This window comes from Marmota marmota, unplaced genomic scaffold (assembly GCF_001458135.2).
Source record: "Marmota marmota marmota unplaced genomic scaffold, marMar, whole genome shotgun sequence".
Lineage (NCBI taxonomy): Eukaryota > Metazoa > Chordata > Mammalia > Rodentia > Sciuridae > Marmota > Marmota marmota.
In genome coordinates this window covers 11,865,327-11,875,159 of record NW_026000068.1, presented here as the reverse complement: position 1 = coordinate 11,875,159, position 9,833 = coordinate 11,865,327, and the positions used below count along the sequence as shown (strand labels likewise).

General features: G+C 41.6%; 1 non-coding gene across 1 annotated transcript; it reads right to left on the bottom strand.

The window, feature by feature from the left end:
- Positions 1–8,333: 8,333 nt before the first annotated feature.
- Trnaa-ugc lies at positions 8,334–8,407 on the bottom strand. Its single transcript has one exon. It is a non-coding gene; the product is annotated as a tRNA-Ala (tRNA).
- Between the last annotated feature and the right edge of the window lie 1,426 nt (positions 8,408–9,833).

Sequence of the window (9,833 nt, the reverse complement as noted above, 5' to 3'; positions counted from 1 at the left end):
TGACGCGCCGGGGTACCAATCAGAGGCCGAGGAGGGGGCTGGGGGCGGGGCCTCCGCGCGCCGTCGGGGTCTCAGGCCTGGGCTGCGCAGGGGCGTCTAATGCTCTGCGATGGGTCGGGAGGCTCCTTGAGGCGTCCAGGCGAGGTTCTCGAGGCTGCTCTTGGGGTAGCACTCTGGCAGTTTCACAGGAATGCATCCTATGGTCTCCCTGGCACTTTATTTCAAAAGTCCATGGAGTGGGAAGCAAGTAAACCCCGGGGTGGGGGAGGGTGGCTGATGGGGTAGAGGGACCAGGGAAAATAGCGAGTGAGTCCCTTTCCTTCGCCCGTGTATTAAAGCTTGTCAGCCAGGGCCCTCCGGAGACTGGCATCCAGATGTAGCTGCCTGCACAGGGATGTTCCACTAGATAGGCAAATCTAAGGGGAAAGAAAATAGTTTTCTTTCCCCTTGGGTCAGCAGACCAGGCTTAAGCTTACTTAGGACTCACAGTTTACTTTAGGAGCAGAGTAAGTACGTTGTTGACCAAACTGGTCCCTCTTATTAAATGGTTTATGGAAAGGAAAAAAAATATGGGAGTAGCAAGCAGTAAAAATAAACCATGCAACAATAAAAAGACACAAGGCTTTTTGCTCCTGATTTCCTAATCCGATGGACCCTTTTTTCAAAAGAAAAAGGAAGAAAATGAAAATCCTGATAAGCCCAACCCTTTTCTCCAAAATATGCAATTCCCAGAGACAAACAGATTTGCATGTGAAATGTCCTGGCGGGTTTCCGAAAGAAAAATTCCATAACTAAAGAAAGATGTGGAAAACAGTCTGGAAGTTTATGTGGCTTCAGTATCCTTGAGGCAACATCTAAAAGTAACTGAATCTTTTTTCTCCTTGAGTCTCAGAACAAATTATTAGAGGATCATAAATCTTAGGTAATTCCTGTAAAATCCACATTGGAGCAAAATCAGTTGACATAATGCCAGACATTTAGGACAGAAGATATCAGACCGTGTGCATAGACATGCCCTTTACATGTACTATTTCATTAGTCCTCACACTCTCCCATGAGGTAGGTACTGTCACAGAAGAGGAAACTGAGTCCCATTAAGTAATAGTGCAGTTTGAATGAGGTGTCACTTCTCAACCATCCAACCATTCTGCCACCCATGATTTACAGAAGATAATAAAAATGTTCCCAAACTCTGCAGTTTGTTTACCGGGGGAAAAAAACAAAAACAAAGTACTTTTTAATCCAAATCAGATATTTAACTTTGAGGGGTAGTTCTCTACAGCCATAAGCCATCACTTGTGTGTACAGAGCAATGTTACTTGTACCAAATAAATGACTTAAAATTGTTGAGCCTAATTAAACCAAAACAAGGTTATGAGCAGTGGCAAGGACAAATTGTCCATTCTAGAAACTAAAAATACCAGAACTAATTTCTCTTGGTATAATAAAATAAAATTTACTTAAGTCCTTTAACCACAAAACAAATGAGCCAGTTTTCCTCCCTCCCACAAGATAATATTTATGAACACTGCTGTTTGGATTTGGCCTAAAATCCCTTCAATTAATACACATTAGGTTTTTGTGGTTGACTATAATGTTCATTGTTACTCCAAAAGCTGAGTTCAAGGTCTTTTAGTGTGGTACTTAAGGACTTAAACCTTGGAACCAGACTGCCCAGCTTGTCAGCACATCAGCCACATGGTCTTCCATGAGTTACTTAGCGATTTCTGTGTCCCGGTGTCCTAGTCTATGAAACGGGTCTATAAGATCGTCTAATTGATGGTTTTTGTAAATGGAGATTAAGGGTTTTACGTATAAAACCTTTAGAATAGTGCTTGACCTATAAACATCATATAAATATTAATTGAATAAAAGACACAATATAGATCCTGGAAGTTTTCTCCCAGTATTATTGCTAAATGTTTTGTATCTTTTCCTATGATCTTCTATAAGATCTTGTGTGTATAGAGCAATGTTACTATAAAGCAATAAATGACTTAAAATTGTTGAGCCTAATTATATACAAATGAGGTCAATATACAAATTAATATACAAATTAAAATTGTTGAGCCTATACAAATGAGGTCAAATATACAAATATATAAATGAGGTCATTTATATGCATAAAGGATAATAATTTCTGCATCTCAATCTAATACTGAGCCAACTAACTAAGTTTTCTAAATATTGTCCTTAGTTGCTCAGTAAAGTTCATCTTTTTCTGTCCAGGTTAACAATTACAGCATCTATAAATAATAAAGCTAATTGTATCTTGTTAAAAAATTACTTTGAAGAAAAAGAAAACATGAAAACATGTAAAGATTTCCTGTGGGCTTTTGGGACTGCCCTTGTATGATTCACCACATGTCTGAACAATCACGAAGCTATTGATTTTTTTAAGAGATCGGGAGCACTTTGTGGGGTAGAACCTAGTACCCTAGTGTCTGACCTAGAATCCCTAGTACCTCACTCAGAGCTTGAGTTTTTATGGTATTTTAATCATCTTTTTTTGCTGCTGTGACCAAAAGACCTGACAAGCACAGTTTTAGAGGAGGAAAAATTTACTGCGGCTCTGACTGTCAGAGGTCTCAGTTCATAGATGGCCAATTTGCTCTAAGCTGGAGGTGGGTGTAGTGGAGGAAACCAGCTCAGGACAACAGAAAGCACTAAAGACAAAATATGTACCCCAGAGGCATGACCCCTCATTCAGTGACCAAGCTCCTCCACCCCCACCCTATCTGCCTACAGTTAATTAACACCCAGTTAATCCATTCAGTTAGATTAACCCACTGATTAGGTTAAAGCTTTAATAACCCAATCATTTCACCTCTAAATTTTCTTGTATTGTCTCACATGTGAGCTTTTGGGGGACACCTCATATCAAACCATAACAAATAGGTAGTTAAAGACTGAGTTCAGGAAAGTCAGTAGAATGAATAAGACCTAACTTTCCTATGTTATATATGAATGCATGACCAGTGTAACTTCACATCATGTTCAACCACAAGAAGGGGTCCTAATTAGAATAAGTTATACTCCATGTATGTATAATATGTCAAAATACATTCTACTGTCATGTATATCTAAAAAGAACAAAAATTTTTAAAGAAGATTTAAAAAAAAAAAAGATTGAGTTCAGCAAAAACCTCAGTAGAAAGAGACTTATCTGAAATGTTTACACAAATCACACCAAAATATCCACCTAAGAACAACCAAAACCCAGACTTCTTTTTCTACTTCCATTCTACATTGTATCTGATGTACGCCTAGCATGGTGCTCAGAAGCCACTGATAATGACCCCAGAGAGTTCAGAATGAATGGCCAGGGCAACAGCTAAGCCTCTAATTGGTTGCATGGAGGGTTGTGATCACATCAGAAGAAAGAAAAAATCTGGTCAATAGTTCCTAGCAAGTATTTAATTAGAATTTTTGTTTTCGTAAGGTTTTCTTGACCATTTGAACTTTGAAATGGAATGTGGAATATCCAGAACCATTACAGACTTAGCAAAATAAATTTTCCATTGCTTTGTCAAACCCTTCATTTCACTCAGGGGTCATTCATTCACATCCCGGCCAGCCTCAGGCTAGGACAAGTTGACAGTGGTTATGAAAACAGTAGCCTTTGTTTGGATAATTGAAATCTTCACTCCCTTGCAGAGCATGCTGGTAGACTGATGTCCAGTTAAATGTCCTCCTCCCCCAGGAAGATTGCCAAGGGAGAAGGTGGACCACTTGCTCTAATTTGCATACAAGAATGATGCCTGGCAAGTGGAATGCAGTTATCCAGAATTCACTGAATGACCCCATGGATGAATGCGTGGTGGCAACGAGCTGGTTCCTACAGAGAATCAGTGACATTTTCTAGCCTATACTCACTTCTCACTGTCTTTATCCAAATTCATTGTCTTTGTATGTGGGAGGGGGAATATACAAACAAAGTTTACCACTTTAGCTACTTTTAAGTGTATTATTTGGTAACTATTTGTACTGTTAAGTAGGTTCACATTGTTGTGCAACTATCACCGACCATCTGTTTCCAGAACTTTGTTCTTTCCCAAATGGAAACTCCACACCCAATACAAGCTAACTTCCTATCGCTCTCTCCTTCCAGCCTCTGGCAACCACTGTTCTGTTCTGTGAGTTTGACTGTTCTAGACACCTCAGGTGAGTGAAATCATATGGTATTTGTACTTCTGTGACTGGCTTATTTCTCTTAGCATAATGTTTTCAAAGTTCATCCATGTCGTAGCACATGTCAGAATTTTCTTCCTTGTAAGGCTGAATAATATTCCATCGCACATATGTGCCACATTTTATCCATTTATTCATCTATCAATGGACATTTAGATTGCTTTCATTCTGTGGCTATTTTGAATAATGCTTCTATGAACATAGGTGTACAAATATCTGTTTGAATCTAGGCTTTTACTTCTTTCAAGTATACACCACAAATGGGGTTGTCAGATCACATGGTAATTCTGTTAACTTTCTGAGGAACAATTATACTGTTTTCCAGAGTGGAAAAGATTCCCTCCAGCAACATCTGAGAATTTCAACTATTCCACGTCCTCTCCTACATTTATTAGTATTTGCACTGCTGGGGATTGAACCCAGGACCTCACACATATATGGAAAAATGTCTACCAATGAGATATACCCCCAGTCTATACTTATTACTTTCTGGTATTTTTTTGTGGGGGGCACTGGAGATTTAACTTAGGGGCACCTGATCACTGAATCACATCCCCAGCCCTAATTTGTATTTGATTTAGAGACAGAGTCTCACTGAGTTGCTTAGCACTTCACTTTTGTTGAGGCTGGCTTTGAACTCACAATCCTCCTGCTTCACCCTCCGGAGCTGCTGGGATTACAGGTGTATGCCACCATACCTGGCTGGTGTTTTTTTTTAATAGTCAACCTAATGTGTATAAAGTGGAATCTCATTCTAGTTTGGACTTGCATTTCTCTGATGATTAGTAGTGTTGAGCATCTTTATATCTGCTTATTAACCATTTATATAATCTTTTGGAGAAATACATATGCAGGTCTTTTGACCAGTCATTGTCTTTAAAACACTATGCCATCACTGTTGATATCTCAAAAAATCAGAATTTGAGAAAGACTTCTTTTTCTACTTCCATGCTACATTGTATCTGATTATATGTTGCTCATTATTTACATGAAGTCCCTAAATAACTACAAAAACTTTTATACCAAAATTGGTCAGGGTCAATTTTTGTAATAGAGGACAGTGTGAAGAGGTCAATAGGTTATGCTGATGATGACTGCAGAGCTTAACTGAGCACGTATGAAGTGCTAGCTCTACCTGTATTAATTCATTTAATTGTACAACCCCCCACTTTAGGTAGCTACTACTAGTATTCCCAGTAATAGGTAAAGAAGCAGAAGCACAGACAACTTAAATATCTTGCTCCAGGTCATCCAGCTAGTAAACGCCATTCTAGGATTTGAACCCAGCCTCCGGTGCCATATGGAAAGCTTTTCCAAACAAAGAAATCACTTCCCAGGAACTCAACAGTTCTCCCAAAGCCACATATGATCTTTTTCCTGGATAAGCAGTGACTTGGAGAAGCCTAGCCCACCCTGCGACATACCAGTCCAGGCCACGGGTGACATGCCCTATTCCAATATCACGGCACGCAGGTGCACACATGCCACAAGTGGTGTGAGGCCACAATCCAAGTCAACAGTTCACAAGCAAGGCTGAGAAACCCTGCCGGACGAAAGAGGAATAGGCAGGCCATGTGTGAAGCCCGTGGAGGCTGGGAAACCCAGAGAGTACTTGAGAGAGGGGCCAACAGAGCAGGCACAGAAACTGCTCAGCAGGCACTGGCAGAAACTGCCATAGCAGGAGCATCAAGCTATCCTAATAGGGCCCTAAGAAAAAGTTATTAATAATAAAGTAATAATATATGTTTTGAGTATTTTTAACAATGATCATAAAATATGTTTTAGATGTGTAAAATAATCAGTCAACTAAATCATAGCACTATCCTACTAGTCATTGACACCTTAGCATCAACAAGCCTTAGTTGAGCCAAAGCAGGAAAAGTTTAAGAGCTGGCTAGAGGGGAAAAAGAAGGTCAGCTTAGAGTCCTAAAGGGAACTCAAGGGTGCGGGGGGTGGTGTGTATACAGAACTGCATGGCTTTGTGGAGCTCCAGACAAGAATAGAGTAGTTCCTTATTTTTTTTTTCATTTTTAGCAAATTAGATGATTTTGCTGTTCCCTAAATTCCTGGCCCCCATCCTACCAGCAGTTTGCTTTGACTTTGGTGTTTACACTACCTGGGTTCTGCCTTCTTCTCCCCTCATCTGGCTGACTCCCCTGGTCCTTCCAGTCTCTGCTGTGGACCACTGCCGACGGGTTCCCAGGTCATCCCACTCTTCCCACCACACTTAGTCCTCTGCCCGGTATTGTCCAAGTCCTGATCTCTCTCCGTGCTTGACTCTGAGCTCCCCGGGGACCAGGACAAAGATCTGTCTCCCCGGGGTCTCTTGCACAGTGTTTGGTGGCCGTCCCAGGAGCAGCACTTGATCGGTGTGAGAATTAGACCCACATCCTCCTCGTGGCCATGCTCTGGTCTGCAGATCTGTCCCTTCCCTTCCAGCAGGCTCATGCTCACATGTCCTTGTCAACAGATTCGCCTTCAGATGGACGACACTTCCTCTTTCGTGCCTGGTCAGCTTGTGAAGGCGCCAGGGACAGTGGACCGCTTGCCACATGAACTGAATAAATGAGCAGACAGTGTTGCCAAATAATCTGATGATGCAGGAGAAGCGTTTGAAGAGCAGCAATCTCTAGAATCTTTCAGAAACTTTACTGAGCTCGAGCCAAAAGTCATATTTTTTAATATTTTGTCAAAGAGGAACAAATAGCAGCCGTTGTGGCTTGTCTATCCTGCCCCACCCCTTTTTTTAACAGTAAATCCAGAAGTGGGAAAGAAAACCAGATTGTTGTTCTCTGGCTCATTTCGTTTTGAGGATCTCTGGGGCTGACACAGTCCACTGGTAGAGTGCTTTGCTGGCCTGACATTTTGCCTCAGGGATGATATTTAAGAGAGAGGAGCGGGAACATCTTGGAATCTTCTAGCTCTGTCTCCCCACCATCAGCTACTTGAATGACATGGAGATCACTTTTCCTTTATGTACCTTCAGTTCCTTAGAGGTCAATCTGTGATGCTGATGATGACTGCAGAGCTTAACTGAGCACAATAAAAAGATAGAATAGACTGGATAATTTCTCAGACCCATCTCTCCAATGATTATAACTCTGAGATAAAATATTTCCTCAGATGGCTCCATTTAAACACTTGTGGCACAGTAAAGTGAACCAGGCAGCATGAAAACTCACTGTTCAAAAATACTTTGAACCACACAGAACTGTGCCCTGAATGTTAACGAGTCCCCCAACGGCGAGATTGTATTGTAACCTCAGGTGCAATAGTATTATGAAGTAGGGCCTCTGGGAAGTGAGCAGGCCATAAGGGATATGCTCTTGTGGCTGAAATTTGACCTTTTAAAAGAGATAGAAGGGAGTGCTCACCTACGTGAGATCCCAGCAAGAAAGCACAAGCCATGAAACAGCGTGAGGCTCCACTAAACACCAAATTCTCTGGCACCTTGATCTTGGACTTCCCGGACTCCAGAATTGTGAGCAATAAATCTATATTATTTATAATTACCCTGCCTCAGGTATTTTACTATAGCAAGCCTGAACAGGCACACTACAAAGGCTCAGTTTATGTGTTTCCCTTGGGGAATAAATGCTTTCTTTTCTCCCATTAGGATTGTTGGGTGAAGAAAAGGGGCAATGGCAACTGTGCAATGGGAAGTTCTGCAGCCTTTGGTCTCTATGAAGAAAGGAGCTGCCAGATGATGTATTGGAGGAAGTAGATTCAAGAGACGGAGAAAGGGATCTGGTACGCTGAGCTCCTGGATCCAGTCATGCCTGAGGCAGTAATACCTCTATGTCGTACAGTTATATTAAGTCCCCAAAACCCACTCCCCTCTAGTTTCTTTTATCATGAAATAGATTTCTGATAGGTTTTAACGGAAATTATATTAATATATTATATATCATCTATTTTCTCTACTGTAACAAATACCTGAGGCAGAGTACTCTATAAAGAGGAGAGATTGATCAGTTCACATTTTGGAGACTGAAAGTGCAAATAGCATTGTGCTGGCTCTGGTGAGGACATTATGGCAGTTGATATCATGGAGGAAGGACATGTGAGAGTAAGCGATCACATGGCAAGACAGGAAACCAGAGTGGGAGAAGTCGGGCTCCTCTTCTATAACTGTTTGTGTGTGTGTGGTGCTGGGGATTGAACCCAGGGCCTTGTGCATGCAAGGCAAGCACTCTACCAACTGAGCTACATCCCCAGCCATAACTAACTCTTGAGGGCACTAACCTGAATCCCATAAGAACTACATGACTCTCTCCCGAGGGAGATGCCCCTAGTGACCTAATCACAAAGACCCTTGGAAACACACTCAAGCCCTATCCAAACACTGCATTTACTGTGTGCAGACAAATTACACACAAAAGAATTTACAATAAGAGAAAGTACTGGTAGAATAAACCCCCAATATTAATAATTCATACCTACAAGTGATGGAAATAAAGGCTATTTTATTCTCTTCTGCCTACTTTTCAGTATTTTCCAAACTACCTAAAATTACTTATAATTGGCCTATTTTTAATATTTTAGTACACTATCCCCTAAGAAACGGTAGTGGCTTTGCTATGTCATAGAAAATCCTGACTCCTCTGAGTAAGAGTTGGGATTTGAATCTTCTGCTGATGGATCTTGTGAAGGGTTATTGTTCAGCTCTAAATTCTACAACAGGGCAGTAAACGCTTTGTGAAGGGCTAATGGTCAATATTTGAGGCTTTGCAGGCTATATGCTCTCTGTGGTCATCTCTCAATTTCACTACTGTGGCACAAATAGCTGTAAATGAATGAGCATGGCTGTGTGCCAATCAAACTTCATTTAGGGATCCTGGAATTCAAATTTTCAGTCTGTCCGACCCCACCCCAGTGGGATGGGGCACTCACGGCAGCACAGACCTCATCTGTCTTGTCCCCGGAGCCATCCAGCCCCTGGTATACTGCAATCACTCGATTAACATTCGCAGAATAAATGAACGGATACATGAGTGAGCCAACGGCAAGCGCTCTCGGGGTCTCCCTGTTGGAAGTTGCCAGGTCAGAGCGCGAGCTACCTTCTTAGACCACATGCCAGCAAAGAACTCTTGGGTACACTCATCTCCCTGCCACTCAGTGACTCAGTGCTGTACCTTATGACAGAGTGGCCCGCCAGCTGACTGCCTGTGATTTACCCCACAGAAATTGAACCCACTCACTGATGTCTTTCTTGGCACAGGAGAGGAAATGCACTACTTGCACCAGCTGGCCCAGCTCAGAGGGAAGCCTCTGCAGTGGCTAACTAGAGCTGGGCATCTTGAGATGTGTTGAGATAAAGAAGATGGGAGTGGAGCACCACAAATGTTCATGCAGCCTTCCTAGGTCCCAGTCACCAAGCTGGAGATTTATGTGTGACTATTTACCTAATTTCATTTATTATTGCAAGTAGATAAAATAATAGTAAATGTTTATGCCCCAAACACTTGTGCACCTAATTACATAAAAGACACACTACATGAATTTAAGTCTCAGATAGACCCCAGTATAACAATACTAGGCGATTTCAACACACCTGTCTCACCGATAGGTCACCCAGACAGACCCTCAGTAAAGACTTTTTGGACATGAAAAATATTATAAATCAAAATGACTTAGAAGAT